This window comes from Corapipo altera, unplaced genomic scaffold (assembly GCF_003945725.1).
Source record: "Corapipo altera isolate COAL_440 unplaced genomic scaffold, ASM394572v1 64, whole genome shotgun sequence".
NCBI classification, from domain to species: Eukaryota; Metazoa; Chordata; class Aves; order Passeriformes; family Pipridae; genus Corapipo; species Corapipo altera.
The window spans coordinates 3,129,607-3,144,292 of record NW_020884893.1 but is presented as its reverse complement, the minus strand read 5'-3'; the positions used below and the strand labels follow the sequence as shown (position 1 = coordinate 3,144,292).

The following is a 14,686-nucleotide window of genomic DNA, read 5'->3' as shown; positions in this document are numbered from 1 at the left end:
ATCCTATTTATGGTACAAATTTCAGCCTATTCTAGCTTGCTATACCCAGAAATACAAAGAGAATTAAACTTGAAGAAGTGAAAATCAGATCCACTTCCACATGCAGAACTGAACTTTGCAGGATTTTTTTCTTTTTCTTTTTTTTTAAGTTTATACCACTGGATATACTTCTCTGCACTCCGAAATGTTCCCTCCCTTGTGCAGGGTGCCTGCAGTGACTATCACACAAATGATACATTGTCTCTTGGCAAAAAAAGATGTGCAAAATGAGACTTGACTCAGAGACCTGCTCACCAACAACAGCAAAAATTCCTCTCCAAGTGTCCTACAGAAGGAGTCAGAAGGTAACTCTCTCCTAATTATCTCTGAAGAGTGAGAACTTGGAATATCTCTGCAATACAGTGTACCAATGTGGTTTTTAAAAGAAAATAATTAAGTCTGTAATAATAGACAGCCTCAGAAGCATTCGTTTTTTCCCTTTTCTCTACAAAATAGTCTGAGAACAGCAATGCCATTAAAATAGGGAAAGTGGAAATAAGATCCTTGAACTAGAAAACCATTCACCAACATGTCCAGGGATAAAATACCAGCTCTGCCTCATGACTCATCTCTGAATCTATTGCTATTTAAATACTCAAGTACTTTGAATTTTATGTGGTCACGATAAATAGCAACAGGCAATTGAATTCTCATCCTCAGTGTGCAGCACTCAGTTAAGGAAAGCTCTCCACCTCACCATCTGCTTTCTCTTCCCCCTTTTTCTTATTTCTGCATCATCTTGGATTTCTACTTCCTTTTTCTCCCAAGAGAGCACAGAACCCTAAAAAGCACTCCCAACATCACAGAACCATCTTGAAAGAAATGTGGAATATTCCATGGTTTTTTACAGGAGCAGCTTTCATACTCTACACAGAAAAATGCTGTATATTTCCTATTAGAAAGTCTTTGAAGGTATCTCCATATTGTTCTGTCATCAGACCCAGCAAAAGAACAACAAAGACAGTGCTAATTAATTTCTGTGTCACTCTGAAAACTAAGATTTTTGCCTGGTTTTGGTCGTTATCTCCTACAGTATCTTCACACAGGACAACCACAGTTCCCTGGGGGCTCATGCCAGTGCCCTCTGCATCTGCCCAAGCAATTCTGCGTGCTTGAAGCCCACCTTGGAACTTCCTTCCCACCCACAAAAGGTGAATAATATCTACCCAAAAGACTGACAGCTGTGGCTGTCCCCTTAGTTCTGCACTTTGAGCCACCAGACACCTTGTAAGTGATTTGTTCAGAAACTGCCCAGCTTGAAATCAGCTCCCCCTCAGCTCTGCATGGCTGAGATGTCCCTGCCTGGGGTGGAGAAGCTGCTGGGCTGGGGACACACAGGGACAGCGTGGGAGGGCGATGGGAGCAGCACTGTCCAGGTGACCCGACATCCCTCTCTGTTCCCTTTGGCTCCATCTCACCTGCAGACTTTGGGCACTGGAAGCAGGACTGGTCCACATTGATCCTTCCCTCTGACACATCCCTGAATCCTGAGCTGGGACAAAGTGCCAGTGGCTCATGGGCAGCCCCTCAGATACTCAAAGGTTTAAACTGACATAGAAAGGACAATGTGGATGTCTAGTCCTATGGATTATGAGGAAAATCTCCTCCCTCTCAAGACAAGCCAAGAGGATTCGGTGTCAGAGCCTGTCTGCAGGCAGAGGCCATGTGTGTGATGAGCACAGGAACATGGGGACAAGCTCTGTGCACACAAATTTAGGTCCATTTGGTTAGTTATTGTCCTGGTGGTAATCTGGGTCTGGTATACAAAGTGCTTCAATCCCAGTTTGGGATTCATACAGGAAAACAGAACCCCTGAATTCACAGCCCTGTTTTTGTCTCACTGGGGTGAGCCTGGGGCTGCACAAAGACACCCATTTTGCTCAAACCTTTCCCTCCAGACAGAGCTAGAGCTGGACTCCAGCCAACAAGCTGCTCATGGGCAATCCAGGCTTGGAAATGGACTTGAACACACAGTCCATTAAAGGCATCAGCATTTCCCAAAAGCTGGGTGATGTGGCTCTTCCGAGCCCACTGACTGCTGACCCCAAAACCTAAGGAACAACCATGATTTCAGTGGCAATAACTTCAGGACAGTTATCCAGATACTCCAGAGCTGGGTTTTCAGCCTTCCTCCTGTTGCCAGAAAGGGCTTTAGTGCTAAACCCAAAGCCTTCCAGCTCCTTTGTTGTGGAGCTCTGTCCTGCACTGGGACACCCTGAGCCAAAAACCACTTGCCAGTTCCTCCTGCATGGCTGAGGCCCCACCCAGGAGACTTTTCTGCAACACCCACCAGTTCTTACCTGTTTTTCTTAAGACTCAAGTACCCATCAAGCTCCACAGCTCCACCATTTATGTGCCATGTGTCAGAGTGTGCATCCATATGGAGGCACCTGCAGTATTCCCGATACCAAGGTCACTGTGGAGAACATGTGTGGGAATTTGGATCAGACAAGTGCTGTTTCAGCATTAGGCCTTACCAATCACAACCCCCCAGGTCACATCCCTACCTCACAGAGGGATCCAACGTACACATTGCTCCTTCTCTGCTCTCCAAGGGATTTGCCACATCTGCAATACATTACAGCCTTCTCAAAGAAATGTTGTCTACATTAAGTAGAAGTATTTAATTAGCACTTCATTTGGAGCATGTGGTACAGCTCACAGTTCCATTTTGGGCCAGAGATGGTTTTCAAGGGTGGGTGGAAAACAGCTGAGGATGCCAGGAGCCCAGTGCACTCCCAACAGGCACTCGCTGCTCCTCTCTGTTCTCACATCACTGCAGGCTCTGCAGGGAACTGCTGCTGGTTGTGGCCCCAGTGAACTGGAAACCCAAAGCAAATACACAAAAACAACTCATAGAATGAATATTACATGTGCCATGTGTCACCTCCATCCTCTTTGTCACCTGTGGCTACTCGGGTGTGTGGGTCTGACAGGAGGGAGGTTGTTCCTCCTGCAGGTCTGAGGAGGTGGAAGCTCCTTCCCTGTCCACACCAGGCAGGGCGCTGTGCCCGGTGCTGCCTCGCCCCGGGGAAGCCCCGATGATTCAGACACCCCTGTGAGTCACCTCCCTCCCCAGGGAGGGGCTGATGTGCTGCTGCCAAGGTTTGCATATCCTGGGCTGGGGATAGGAGTGTAGAGGTGGTGTCCCCCATCCCCAGCACTGCAGGAGCAAACTCATCCAGGCACACAGGTTCCCTACTCCCTCTGGGATACCCATCCCTAATCCCTCTCGTCCTAAATAGTTTTATAAACAAACGTCTCCAATATCATTTAATGGAACTTGCCCATGATTCAAGTGTCTGTGTTGGCCTAAATATTCCCCTTTGCAAGGAGAGCCAAAGCCTCAAATGTGAGCTTCTAGCCAAGGTTGAGAGCAAGTCAAAAGAAATCTTAGAGTCAGACAAGAGCAAAATCACTGCCCCAGAGCCACTGGAGAGATCCAGCTCTGCATTTCACACTTCTCAAGCTGAAATCATGACCTGGCCAAACTCAGGTTTTTGCATCTGCTTGAACCCCAAAACCCAGATGCCTACTACCTTCTCAGTACCTACAAAAAAACCCAAATAAACAAAAAAACCCCTTGGTACATGTAGCAAATATGCTGTAATATCATCAGAATAAATCTCTACCAGACTTGTTAAACATTACAGCAAAAGGACGAGACCAAGACATTGTGGGTTTGTGTGCACACACATCTATCCACTCATGTAGATATATTAATATAGCTATCTGTGTGTATATATATATGATAAAAACTCTTCCTTGGCAGTACCTAAAACTGCTGTTAAAATCAACATGGCTGTGGTGAATACACACATAAAATCACTGATTGTCACTTTTCTAGTTTATGTGCAGTGTTTCCACAGTTTCCTATACTGCAGGAATATACTGCTCTATCTCTTTGCAAACGTTCTCACTGCTGCAAGTGGCACTAGTAATCTATTATTTTTTAATTCTCTTAGAATATTTCTTTCAAGTATCACATTCTACTAGAATGTGGCCATTATCATACAGTTATCCCTGGGGACAGCAAATGACACAGCTCAGGGACAAACAACACTGCTGTCATTTTGATGTGAGAGATTCACACACAAAATTTAAATGTTAAATGGATGGAAGGCAACCCACATTCTGGAGCAGATTTCTGATTTCTGAAATACAGCTAAGAGAATACTAAGGCTGCTACGAAATCTATAGTTCAGGCTATGAAACAACCTTCTGAGACTCATATTTTATCCCTTGGTCCTCACTGCCAAACACCCTCTCACTGTCTCCATCATGCATGTGCACAGTCTGTGCTTCAGAACCCCCAGAGCTGCCTTGGGGAAGCAAACACTCCTCAGCCTTCCCTCCTGTGTGCACAGGGGCTTGTCCACACGTAGTCAGACAGACTTTTCTCTGTTAGGAAGCTCTGAACACACCATTATTATGGGCACAAACTTGGATTTCCTTTAAAAGTACAGTTGCATGAGGTAGAACTCCTAATATTGTCTCCAACACTGGGAAGCCTTGTTCTCTGCAGGGGTATTTGAGCTCAAGCCTCTTTGGAGGCTGTTGTATTGAGGAGCTGTTCTGTGTCTCCGGGGTTATAGATCTCATTGAAACATGTAATTTAGTGACTCTGCTCCAGGGAATTACAAAGCTCACATCAGGCTGTGCTCAGACATGGTGCAGTGATGATATCACAGAATCACAGAGTAGTTTGGGTTGGAAGGGACCTTAAAGATCATCCTGTTCCACCCTCTGCCATGGGCAGGGACACCTTCCACTAACCCGGGTTGCTCCAAGCCCCGTCCAACCTGGCCTTGGACACTTGCAGGGATGGGGTGGCCACAGCTTCTCTGGGCAACCTGTGCCAGGGCCTCCCCACCCTCACAGAGAGGAATTCCTTCCCAATATCCCATCTAACCCTGCACTCTGTCAGTGTGAAGCCATTCCCCCTTGTCCTGTCCCTCCAGACCCTTGTAAATATTCTCTCTTCATCTTTCTTGTAGCTCTTTCCAGCACTGGGAGGCCACAAATAGGTCACCCTGAAGCTTTTCTTCTCCAGGCTGGACAATCCCAATTCTCCAGGGCAGATCTCCTGGGGCCTCATTGCAAATTTGACAAAATGTAAATGCAAAAGGTGCTTGTCCTCCTATTTGCAATGACTGTGACTTCATGTCTACCACAGTAAAAGCAGCTGGAAAAGGCTAAATTTGCTTTCTAGAATTACATAATTCACACTGTGTACACACACTCCTGGGAAAAGCATGGCTGGTTGGCTCCAGGAATCAGTAACTGAGGATGAACATCAGTGGATGCAAGAACAGCATCTCTGTGGCTGCTCCCTTGCAACTGCAGGAAGTGTTGGGAAGAAGCAGCACATGGAGCTTCTTAGGTGAGCAAAGATCAGGAAAGTGAATAGAAGGACCAGGGATCTCATGGGGAAGAAGCTTTGATTTACATTCTCTGAAGAAAGAGAAACAGGACATAATGGGGAGAGAGGAAAGACATCTTAGGCTGTGATTCTCCTGGCTCTCCTTCTCCTCTCTGCATATTCCCTGGAAGGTTTCCTGGTGGCACAAACTGCTTCATGTGCATCTTGTTTATTTTTGGCCAGGATAACTTCCTTTCGAGTCAGCCCAGCCCCTGTTGGGAACATCAGATAAATCTGGATTCATTTGAAACTCCCTTTTGGAATAGGCAGGGTTGTCCTTGTCAACATGTCAGATTAGGAATGCTCCATTTGGTTTAATGGGGCTGGCTTTTCACTTAATCCAAAAGACTCCATAAACTTCCATTGTAATTTATGCTCTAGAGTTTAGTCTTCAGAGCTACAGATTCCCCACCTCCTTCCCTTTTTGTCCAAGGTAGTGGCTTCCTCATTGTGTTCTTTGCTGTACATCAGTTCAGTCATGTCCACCAGAGACGCTCCATTTATTCCAGCATAAGGAATTGTTTTTATCAATCTGAAAACAATAAATTTTTATGATCTGTAATGTTTAAAAATGCATCAAAGACTGGAGGAAAACCAAGGAACAAAATATTAAAGGTGGATACCTGAAAATCACCACAGTATCGAGTGGGATAGGATTTATTTCTCCTAATATAGACTTTTCAGATGTTACTGGTAAGTCACTCAGATGTGGTGGAACATCCATTTCTGAAAAGTCACTGCAGTTGTTATTCTCTTGCCTCCTAGATGGATACATTTCTTCATTCCTAGGGGAGATGAATGGGGTAGTAAAAGGTGTCTTTTACATTAGTAAATTGTGGAGTTTTTCGAAGTATCTGTTTATGGCAGCCAAAATGTTCTAAATACTGAATCAATAAGAAAGGTTCTTGGATTTTGGAGAGGATGGACAACTCTGAATTTAGTGTGCTGAGCTGGCACTCAGAACATCTGGGTTTAAATCCCTTCTCTGGCATCTCCAGCATCTGGCACCCACACATCTATTGTGTGACTTTCAATGAGTAACTGCCTTCCATCTCCCAGGCCATGGAACAGGGATAATGACACTTCCTCATGCTCCCCTTTGGTCTGTCTGATCCACTTAGGTGACAAATCCATCAACTCAGAGCCTGTCCTTTCACAGACACCAACGAGCTGGTGGGACGTGGTCAGCTCAGGACTCGGAGTCGGCAGGATTTTGCAGAGATTGCTCAATCCTTTAGGAGGAGTTTCTTGCTCCAGTTGGAGACCCTGTACCAGGGTTTGTCATGCAGGGGGTTTGTTACCACTTGTGCCACACTGCAAAGGCAGTTCCTAATGGGAATGCTGCTACATCTCCACCAGAGTGTCCAAGTCAAGGTGCCACACCATGAGGAAATTCCTGCTGTGAGAGAAGGGATTGTATGATGGACAAAACCCATAAAATACCAAATTTTCTTCAATTTATCCAAAGCCTCAGCCCTGGGTAAAAGGAATGTTTTGTTTCTGTTTTCAAGGTGCAGATAGATAGTTCCCACAGTCATCAATTTTTTAGTCCAGATTTTTATTTGCAATTTATAAATGCTGAATTCCAGGTTGTCTGACCCAATTTTTGTTCATAAACAGTAGGCTCAGAGTTCCTGAGGTACTGATTCTGTGCTGCCTCGCCAAGGCAGAAATGTTTGTTTTCATTCAGCCTGATACTTATATCAATATCAACAACAAAAACAAAACAAAAAGCAAACAAAAAATCCACCACAACCCCCCCACAGTTTGCATGTCAAATTAGTTTCTCACATGATGGGCTCTCCAGCAGACCAGTGTTCAGCCCATGGCATTAATTTAGTCTTGACTGGTCATTTAGCTGGTAAAATATTGTTTGGGTCTTCTGTAAAGATTGCTGCAACACAAGCAAATGAAATACTGTGCCCTTGTGCCAGCAAAGCAAAATATAGAAAGTAATTAGAAGGAAATAAAAAAATAAGTGACAAACTTCCCCTACAATGTGGAGGTCTGTAGGCAACTTAGAACTTGTAAATTAAATGCCTTATTAAGGGCAGCAGGACTGCTGATCATGTGCTTTTGTTAGAGTAAAAGGCATAAAATTAAATATGAACTGCAAAAGGAGCTATCAAATCCCTCCAGCTCAAATACACAAACTCCAAAGTGACCAGTAAGATAAGCAATAGGGAGAGGTTACTAGGAAAACATTATCCTTAACTTCCCTTTTAAGAAATCCAGTTCTTAAAAATGCACGTAGGAGAAAACGACTATGAGGTTGGCTATGGCAGTGGACCAGATTGTCCCAGAGACTCTAAAACCTTCAGTGCTGCAGTCCTGTCACTGCTGGTTTTGGAGGGGGCACAGAGGCTGGGTTTGCAGGTGCTGCCCTGCATCAGGGGAACACCCCTTTTCCCTAGACCAGCCCTCGAATGATCACAGAATCACAGAATGATTCTTGGGACATTGGAAGGGACACTAAAGTTCCAATCCCCTGCCATGGGTAGGGACACCTTTCACTAGACTAGGTTGCTCAAAGCTCTATCCAATCTGGCCTTAAACATCTCCGGGGATGGGGCAAAAATGATGCTGAGAAAGCTCAGCACATTCAGGAAAACATTCCCCAGAACCCTCAGAGCTGGCACAAGTAAAGCTGTCATACATTTTTAATATTTCTCAGCTATTTAGAATGTGAATATTCATCATTCTTGCAAACCAGAGCCTAATTAGATTCATAAATTATTATTGCTTCAATGTAGAGCAGAACAGCCGTTTGTGTTCTGGAGCTCATTTCACCAGAGGAGCTCCAGTCACACGTCGTGTGTCCCTGGGCACAGTAATGAGGCACCAAACACGCCCTAGATAATACCCTTTATAAAGTATTAAGGGTCAAACCCAAATTTCCATGCTGGATGGCTTAAATGCATCTTCTTAGCTCCCAAAAAAAGCTTTTGAAGTGGATGCTGAGCAGCAGGAATGGATGGGGAGGGACCTCCTCTGCAAGGCTGGTCTGTGGCAGCAAGGGAAGAGCACGGCCCTCGTTTGAACCTCTCACATCCCCAAGGCTGCTGGTTTCTATTTTCAGTGGGGATCTGAGAAGTCTGCAAGCAGATTCTTAAAGAAATAAAATCTGCAAAGGATCTGAAAGGCTCTTAGAATCACAGAATCATTAAGGCTGGAAAAGACCCCCAAGATCACTGAATCCAACCTGTGCCTGTTCCCCACCTTGTCACCCAGCCCAGAGCACTGAGTGCCATGTCCAGGCGTTCCTTGGACACCTCCAGAGATGGGGACCCTGGACAGCCCCTTCCAATCCCTAAAAACCCTTTCAGTGAAGAAATTCTTCCTAAAATCTCAATCAGGATGGCAGGGAATGAGCACAGGATCTTCACAGCTGCAAACTGCAGAGCTCTCGAGTGTCCTTTGCACCTCGTGCGTGGAGTGTTTACTGAGATCAGGCTGAGTCCGAAGGCAGAAGGTTAAAATTGCCTTCTCTGGAGTATATTTATTAATCAGAGGGAAGTATAAACAGTTGGCTGCAGTGTGGGTATAACAGCATCTCCTGAGAAGCCCTCAGTGAAGCTGAGGACATGCATAATGTATGTGGACTAAACACATCAAATACATTTGGAGACATTTCCAGCTCCAAAAGCTGCAGATTTTTGTCTGTTTTGTAAATGAAGAGGAACACTCAGTTCCCTGGTGGCACTGCCCTGTGAAGGTGCCTCAGCCCCAGAAAGACACCAATGAAAATCAAACTGGTATCAATGGTAACAAGTGGTGCCCTGTAGAATGTAGCCAAAGACAGGACACAAAAACAGTTCTGATCAGCTCTGAGAACTGACACACAGGTGCTGTGGCTTCCTCTGTTCCTGCTCTAACTCCAAGATCAATTCCTTTTCCAGACTGTTTTCAGGTTTTTTGAATAGATCTGCTCAGCATAAGGAAAATGACAGGGTTTAGTTCCACAGAGTAATAATTAAAAGTGAACGGTTCTACCGTATGTGTCAAAGTATTGGGTTAAATACGTATCATTTTTAACAACAAGAACAGTAATAGAAATGAAGCAAATTCAAAAATCATAAGTCTTCCTCAACAGAAAAATATAGAAATTAAAAAGAAATTGTTTATATTTGGATTTTCATTAGATAAAAGACTTCCCATTTTAGCCTCAAAATAGTATAAAAAAAGTATAAAAAAAATAGTATAAAAAAAAGATCTGAATCTGTTCTATTTGTGTTAACAACAGTTCTAATTTCAGGCTGCCTTTTTCCTGAGCTACATTTTTCTATATTTCCTTTTGACAGTTGTCCAAGATCGTAGCCTTGAATCCAAACCTTTTACTGTTTTCTTGTAGGTCCAGGATCAAATCCCAAGGATCAAATTATTTCCTGGAATTTAAGTGTCTCTACAATAGATGAAATACAGATTTAAGAAAAAAGACTTGCAGATCATTTAACTGTTTCTTTTAAGAATATGCAAATTTGAAGAGGAAATCTGAAATAATAACAACTTAGATTGAGGCATAAATTTAACATCAGCTATTTTAAACTTTTTATAAACTATTTATATGGTTTTCAAATAGTGCATCATTTCTGCTGATATTGTAAAGAAAGTCAAGTAAGTGGCCTGAAGGAAGTAATTCTCCGAGAAGTTGGACATTTAAAGGTGTAAATGAGCTTTACTTTGAGTAGTAACTGGTTCTTCTGAAGGAAGAGGGAGAAATTCCCTCTTTGAGGGAATTTGAGTGTATTTGAGTTTCAGCATATCTGTGCTCAATGAGTGTGTTGTTCAACCCTGAGAAACCATCAAGGAGCTGAAAAAGCAAGAAAACTTGTTTTCTTCTTCCCATTTATCCCACAAATGAGGTGTGAGAGGCTGAGTTCTGTGAGCTCCAAAACTCTGGCAGACCCATTGGTGAGAAAAAAGCACTTGGGTTTACTGATTTTGAGAAAAACTCCCCTTGGTTCATAAAAGCCTTAATTTTAATTGTCACTTGTGCCTGCATGAACTTACTGCTTCTCTTCCTGATGCACCCAAAGTATTTTAAGACAGCTTTTAACTCATAATTTTAAGCTGCTGCTTTTATAGCCTTTAAATTAAATCTCAAGTTTTATTCAAAAGCAGTTTCACACCAACTGGAAATGAAATCAGCCGTCCTTTAAATAACAGATGATTTTCAGCATTTCTAGCCTAATAAAAATAGAAAACCTGGTCATCTGAATAAATGCCTACTGAGTTACAGAGTGGTTTGAACATTTATCTATAAGGTCTCCCCTCTGAGAGCAGCTTTATAGAGCAAAATAAATCCAACGCATAAAAGTCAACGTTTACTAAGAAAGTATTTTAAAAGAGCAAATGGAAAACAGCTTTAAATCTGTTCTTCAACTCCAATGTTTCTGACTGTTGATATAGATCATGACTTTTAGTTATCATTTAAATAACTTACATCAGTTCCCCCCAAATATTTCCCTTTGCCCTGAAGCAAACAGGGAAGAGGCTGCTAAACCCCAGCAGAGCTGGCCAGGCTCCATGCTGGGGTGTGAGCAGATGATTGGAATTTTATAACTTATTTACGTTTCTCTCTAGCTAAGTGGAGAGTACAGTGCAGAACATGCCATTTTCCTTCGCAGCCACGAGAGGGGAGTCTTCTCCTTCTGTAACTTAGGGATAGTGTGTTAATAAACTGCTCGGCACATGAAAACCATCGGGAGAGGGAAAGTCAGCTCCTCGGATTTAGCAGCAAAGTTTGGCGTCGTTTTCAAAGTCAATAAATACATACATACAGTCAATTAAAACCAAACCAGCCAGCTTATAAGCACACTAATTATTTATATATGCATGCTGAAGAGTCATTGTGGCAGGGCTTTTACATGAAATATTAATTTCTAGAGGAGCCTGCAGTGACTCTCCTCCCTGGTGCGAGGCGTGTGTGGGACCCGGGTGGCTCCTGAGCACATCGTGGTCCCTGGGGACATCCAGGGGCTCCTGCTGAAAGGCCACAGAGCATCAAGTCAGCCCTTCAGTGACAAAGGACAGGCTTGCTGTAGGCTGGGAGCTCATTAATTCTAGGCTCAAATGTCATGTCTGCTATTAAACCTCAGCAGTTTGTTCTGCATGTTCTTTGTTTACGTGGCCAAGTTAATTATTTGGGGAGTGAGACTTGCACTTACCTGCAGGAGGGAGCAGGTGTTTTTCTCTTGCTGAGGGTTAATGAGCTGGGATCAGATCTGCTCCCCTCAGGGTAAGAAATCCTCCTGTTGACTGCAGAGAGCTTGGACCAGCCCTCAACTGGCCACTGCCACAGGGGGACTCCCAGAGACCAAGCCCCAGCACCACTGGAGGAGACCCTGGGGCTGTTTCTGGCAGCATAAGCCAGTAAATTCTGTGCCCATCCTGGACTCCATGAAGATGCCGAGGTGGCTTTTTGGAGAGAAGAGGGATGGCAAAGGGAGACTGATGTCCAGCACAGGCTCAAACCCCAAACACATGGTTCAGGCCAAAGGGAGCCTTTCAAGGCCAGGAACCAGAAACATAAGCATTGCTCTGCTGTCATCTCCAAACTCACCTTCTTTCTCAAAAATCCACTTGCTGCAGGAAGCCTCAGGTAATTCCTGCTGACCTTCATCCAGCATTCAGTGCTGGCTGTGAGAGCCTTCCCAGCTGCAGGGCCAATGCCTTCATCCAGAGGGAGGTAAATGAGGATTAAACAGTGGCTGCCAGCTGCTCAAGAGAATGGGAAGTGAAGGCCTGAGAGGAAAGACGAAAGATGCTCCAAGGTGTGAATATAAAACATTAAAGAAGGAAGGGAAATGTGAGCTAAACTGTTTCTCTAATTCAATAAATAGACTAGAACTCAAATACACATTCCTTTTCCGGATAGAAGAAAACCCAGCTTGATATTCCCGTTCCTCTGGTTGTATCAGGGCTGAGTTTGGCCTGTCATGTTCTCCCTCCAGCTCTGCTCCCATGTGTACCTGTATCAGGACTATCTGCTGGCTGTTCAGGAGCTCTACTGTGAGTATCTGGATAATATGCCTCTTTATTCTACTTACAGTTCTTAAAATCTCTTGATTTTAAGGACAGCTTTTCTCTCTTCTCCTACTCCCCTTTCTCCCCTGAAGCTGCAGAGTCAGAGAGCAGTTCTGCTACGACAACATTTGATAAGCTCAGTAAAAAACTGAGAGAACACGGAGTCCCAGGGGGGATACAGTGGATTTTCATCTATTGCTCTGCTTTGAACAAGGCTGTGATCAACAGAGCACCAAGCACTGATCCAGCACTACAAGATATCTCCACAACAGCCTGACTGAAGCTGTGTCAGGTCTCAGGTGATGCTGTCATGACTGTCTAACCCAGAGCTCATTCCCTGCCAACACTCACTGCTGGTTCAGAGAGACAAAGGCAGGGCTGTCGTGGGGAAATTGCTGAGATCTCGAGTTTTCACTGGCTAAAAGTTCAGGAGCACAGTTTCTCTAAATTAGTTCGGGCAGTCTTTAGCAAACCAGTTCCCAGCACAGCCAATTCAGCCGGGCTCTGATGCCCTTCCCAGCTCTCCTTGGGAACCCCGTTGTCTTGTCACCACAACATTGTTTTTATACAACACAAATTGGCCTGGGACATCATTGTGGCTGTGCACTGCACGTGGACAACCCTCTGCAAGGTACAAGCCATGAGCCTGGGGATGAAGAGGCAAGCCTTGATTGCTGGGTTGTCAGGATTCATGGATTAAAGCTTACCCAAGGGAAGGACTATTTTTTATGATCAACATACTTCGTTTTCAGAGAAGAAAGTGCACATAATAAAAAATCTTCACTTAAAGCAGGCCCATAGAAGAGAAAAATAATTGAGATCATGTTCCTTATTTATGACCAGAAAGGGGTGAGGTTTTAAAGCTGTTTTGTTCTACTTTATAGCTGCTATCAATTCTGACCTTCCCATGTAACTCATCAACACCCTCCTATTTCTCCTTCTTTAAATAAAGGGAAAGAAATAATGAATTTTAACAAAGACTTCTTATGCCTCAGCAATTCTCAGAAGTCTGAATTAAAGTAGCATTAAGAAAAAACAAAGGACTTCAAATTGTTAAAAAAAAAGTTCTCACCATAACCGTTGATCAGCCTTTATTTGCACAGTATTTCTTGCTTCATTACTCTGCCAGTTCTTGAGTCATCTGGGTAGAAAGGACCTGATATAAAAAACCAACCAACCAAACAAAAACCAAACAAAAAAACCACAAACAAACAGAAAAGCTAACCGAAAATGAAAGAATTTAACAAGTTAAAATATTTGAGTCTTCTTTAAACAAGTATCATGAAGTACTAATGAAATAAAGAATTTCACATGCTTTTCATCCCTATGGAGTCCACCTTGTCAAGAGAAATGTCTTTGCTGGGAGTGACTGAACCTCTGCTGTTTCTGGTTTTGTAAATGGCATTTTTACTATTGCCTACAACTAAGTGGAAGGTCTTGACTTACACATGAGATAACTGAGGAGTGATCCAGCTGCAGACAAATTCCAATGGAAAGGACTGCCTTGGACACCGATGTGCTGGTTACACTGATTTACTCCTGAGGACCAGATCCCCTTTCAGAGGCATCAGAGAGCTTCATTTAGAAGTGTAACTTTATTTAACTTCAATTATGGAGCCTTGGCCCCAAGACTTTGTCCTCCTCACGGGACTGTAGTTGGTGATGGCCGGATTTCGATGCTCTGCCCCCGTGACAAAGCTCCTGAGCATCGTCCTCAGTGAGCTGCTGGGGTGAAAACAGGTTCAAGCCATTGCCCAGTGAGTGAGAGGAGGTCAATCTGCTGTGAGATATCGATCCTTGTGCAGGAGCAGTGACTGGCTCTTGGTGATACAAACAGCATTATTAATTACATTGCTATGAGTACTGCCACTAAAGTTATAAGGCTTCATTATGGAAACAAATTGAGTTGCTGCAGGATCGCAAGTCATTAACAGAAGGAATTTGCACATCAATCTTCTCTGTTTCCCTAAGGCATAGACACAGAAATGTAGAGGGTTTTTTAAATTTTCAGTCCATCATCACCTTTTCCTGGACAAAGGCTGTGGCAGACCACCATTGAGGTGTTGTTATGCCCCACCATCACTGTAAGAGACTGTGACCTGTCCCTGTTTTGCCTTTTGAAACCCAGGGAGGGAAGAGTGCACTCAACACAAACTGAGAGACATCAGGAAAACCATCAGGAATCCCCAGTAGCTGTTT

General features: G+C 43.8%; 1 long non-coding RNA gene across 1 annotated transcript in view; it reads right to left on the bottom strand.

Moving 5' to 3' along the window:
- LOC113948521 overlaps nt 1-14,686 on the bottom strand; it is a 109,542-nt gene that overhangs the window by 4,340 nt on the left and 90,516 nt on the right. The window contains exons 4-7 of the long non-coding RNA XR_003528179.1: nt 13,560-13,643; nt 12,024-12,205; nt 2,547-2,860; nt 2,340-2,455 (exon numbers count right to left, since the gene is read on the bottom strand). This is a non-coding gene — a long non-coding RNA (uncharacterized LOC113948521). The remainder of the gene's footprint in view (nt 1-2,339; nt 2,456-2,546; nt 2,861-12,023; nt 12,206-13,559; nt 13,644-14,686) is intronic.